Here is a 4049-nt window from a genome sequence, read left to right as displayed (position 1 = left end):
ATGGCTGGATTTGGCAAGTGTAGATCCACCTAAAAATTGATATTGATATCCACATGGATATTGAGAAAAGGAAGAGACAAGACCAACAAAGTAAAATCATGTAGTTCAATTCAGAGTGCCCAAACTCCCCCTACAGCACATTTTGTAGGAATCTGTATGTATTTAACTAGAATGATTATGCAGAATGCATCGGCAGTGAGGAACGCACAGACAGTGAAGTGAGAGGTGATGGGACAGAGATCCAAGATGAGAGAGAAAAGTAGGTGACTACAAGAGGTCTTGATGTGCAGGTAACACTTTTCAGCACATAATTGAGTTAATTTTTATGTTAACCAAGGTTCAAAAAATAAGAAAATCACAAAACTTTGCTCTGATGGACACGGGACTCTCCAGAAAAAGAATAAGTCTTAAACTCATATTGTGATGCTTACAAATATTTACAATACTAATGAGTTATTTGGGAAATATATTGCTATTAAGGAAATGGTTTGAAGAGGAATAAAACTCATATACATACATGCTTAAACGTTGACATTTGGAGTATTGGGCAAGGGAAACCGGATTATAAGCGAAGGGTGTGATGGTTTGCATGGCTGAAAAACATGGTAGACATTAGAAGTGTGACTTCTGCAGTGCCATTTCTAGACTGAAATGTGCTGAACTCATAAATTTAATGAAAGAAAATCAAAAATAGAAAAGAGGGAAACAGTTGGCATGGTGGTGCATGACTATAATCCAAGCACTCAGGAGGCTGAGATAAGAAGACCTTGACTTTGATGCTAGCCTGGGCTACAGAGTGAGACTCTGTTTCAGGAAACAAACAACAATGGTAGTTGACTATTAATAGTCTAGTTGAATCCATAGGCCAATGCTGGAGTTACAGGTGAACTGATGCAAGTATTAACTCAAAAGATAAAGGCATCTAGATACAAAATAGTAAACATTCCTAAGTGTTCACTTCTCATATCTTCAGGGTTTTCTATTGAAGTGGAACTGGCCAGTAACTATCAAGTCAATGAAAGCAAACAAGAAACAAGATAATGTTTTCTGTGAGAGAGTATGTGTAGTTTATGACAGGGGTGTGTATGCACAAGTGTGTGTGGGTACACTCACATGCACTCAGAAGCTACAGGAGGACATTAGGTATCTTGCTCCCTTTAAACAAGGTGTGGTGATTTGAATGAGAATGTCCCCCACAGGCTCCAAGTAACTGGACATCCCCAGTTGGTGGCGCTGTTTTGGGAGGTCTTAGAAGGTGTGGCCATGCTGGAAGTAACATGCCATTGGGGGTGAGCTTAGAGAATTCTTAAGCTTTGTCAGACCTCAAGTAGTTCTCTTGCTTCCTGTGCCTGCTTGAAGATGTGAGAGCTTGGCTTCTGCTCCTACTCCAGCCACCTCCTGCCTCCATGCCTCCCCTCAACATGATGGACTGTAATTCCCCTGGAACCATAAGCTCAAATAAACTCTTCCTCTGTAAGTTGCTTTGGTCAGTGTTTCTATCACAGAAACAGGAAAGTAACTAATACACAAGGTCTCTCGCACAACCTGGAGCTAGGTTGACAGCTGACAAGCCCCAGTAATCCTGTCTCCACTCCTCACAGTGGTGAGTTTGCAAGTATGTGCTGCTATGCTTTTTATGTGTGTGCTAGGCATTTGAGCTCAGCTCCTCATGCTTGCCAAGCAAGCACTCTTACCTTCTGAGCCATCTCTTCAACCCTCAAATAATATTTTGATCTGTTATGTCATGTGGAAAATAGACATTATAATCTTTATTTACTCTACATGTAAGTTTAAGTATTTATATGTGTGTGTGTGAATGTGTATGTCTGTGCACCTGTGGGTGTGGTGCCCAGAAAGGTAAGAATAGGGCATTGGATCATTTGGAGCTGGGATTATGGGAAGGCATTGGTGAACTACCTGATGTGGGTGCTGGGATCTGAACTCCATTCCTCTAATGGAACAGTAAGTTATTCTTTGAACCACTGAAATATTTCTCCAATTTCTCTACATTCAGTTTTACAATTATCAATAGATACATTCAAGTTGAGCAAAGTATAAAATATTTTTAATCATCACACTACTTGTGATTTTATTAAAATGAACTTCTTAAAGGCCTGAGGATATTCTGAATGTTTTATGGAAATTACTTAGCATCCCTCCCACACTCTGTTCTCTGGTTTTATAACTGTGAAAAAACACATACTTACGCAGAGATGGCAGATTTATCTTGCTGAGAGACAAAGGAATTATGGGATGTATGCATAATCCATTTCACAGTTAACTAGTTTAATTTCATCTCTTTAGAAAGTTATCTTAGTTGTCCTAATTAAGTAATTAATTATTAAAACAAATATTTTGGTTACTTAGGTATCCTGGATATGTACTGAGCTTTGGAAATAAAATACACACACAAAGCTTAGTGCACACACAGAGGACTGAGCACACATACACACACTATTCTCTGTCCTTATGAAGTTTATAGCCTATTGGTAATTTCAGATTTTAAATGAATTTTTAAAAGAAAATCTACATTCTTATATTTCCACTGCCAATCCTCTGTAACAAACCAAGGGTACCTATTATACAAAAGTTCTTTGAAAATCTCAAGAGTCATCAAAGTCCTCTTTATATTATTATTATTAATATGTTTTCAAATCACATTTCATTTCCTCCAAGACCTTATTAAAACATAATACCCAGAATTCAATGGAGATACTGCTTATTCAACATAATACCATTATTAAATATGAGAACACAGATGGTAAACTTTTTTATAAAGTAGCCTCATATGTTGATATCATATCATTACTTTTCAGGATTTGAATGTGTCAACTTGTTGATGCTGAACTATATCTTCTGTAATGCCTTTCCCATATATTAGGATGGAGTACATGGGAAAGTCACAGGGCAGTGGGAAGCATTGGCCTATTTGTTGCTAGCACATGCTGTTACTGATCTAAAGCTGGTTCTGCAGCTGTTCTGGCTTGCTCTGGATCCACGTTCCTTTACTCCTGAGTCAGGAGTGTAGACTTAACTCTGTGACAAAGATCCTAAGGTTTTGTGGGATAACAGTGTCACCAAGATGAGATGCAATAAAAACTGGTATGGATTTCAGCTGGCACACCCTCTTGAGGTTCTAATTTAGGCTTACAAGTTTCAACCTTCTCATTGTCTCCCTCAGGTTATATGAATCTTAACTTCCTGCTGCATCATTGTGCAAGGGAACAACTGGTTACAGAGATTGCTTGACCAGGTCATGTAATTACCTAATTAAGTATATCTATATTAATCCCCAGTTAATCCACTTGTGCATTTGAAACGACTTCTTGTAAGATGACTAAACATTTAAGACTGTATTTTTTTCCAATTTAATTTTGATAAAACTCATGCATACTTATATATGCCAATTCTGAAGCAAATCTTTACCATTCCATTTGGTACCAAATCTTTTCACTGCCAGTCACCACCACATGTACATTCCCTCAATGCCCCTTCTCTGTTAAGTACCCATAGTTTGGAATTTTGTGTTTATAACTTCTAAGTTTCCCTAAAGTTTTAATGTACATGTTTAGTTTTGTACATTAACAATTTTTAATTAATTTGTTGGGAGAAGGGCAGGTGTGTGCCATGATGGGGTGCGTGTGTGTGTGTGTGTGTATGTGTGTGTAGGTCAGAGGACAACTCGAAGGAGTCTGTTCTCTCCTTAAACTATGTGAGTCCTGGGGATCAAACTCAGATCCTCAGCCTTGGTGACAAGTATGTTTACTCACTGAGCCATCTTACTGGTCCAGTCCTGTGCATTTTGAACTTTAAATAAATGGTATTTTAGGTAGCTTTATGGTGACTCATAAAGTGTATTTACTTAAATCTATCAACATATTTTTATTAAAATGTATTTTCAGGACAGATGTTTTCAAGTTTCATGGTTTTACTCAATTTTATTGTGTTGATTTTGAGCCATGGACTTAGACTGTGCTCAATTGGGACCTCATTTCCCTCACTCACCAAATCAGGGCTCCTACCTGCAGCTTTGTTTTCCCTCATGCTTT

The sequence above is a fragment of the Nannospalax galili genome, unplaced genomic scaffold, assembly GCF_000622305.1.
Source record: "Nannospalax galili isolate Female #2095 unplaced genomic scaffold, S.galili_v1.0 scaffold235, whole genome shotgun sequence".
NCBI classification, from domain to species: domain Eukaryota; kingdom Metazoa; phylum Chordata; class Mammalia; order Rodentia; family Spalacidae; genus Nannospalax; species Nannospalax galili.
This window is presented reverse-complemented; position numbering follows the sequence as displayed.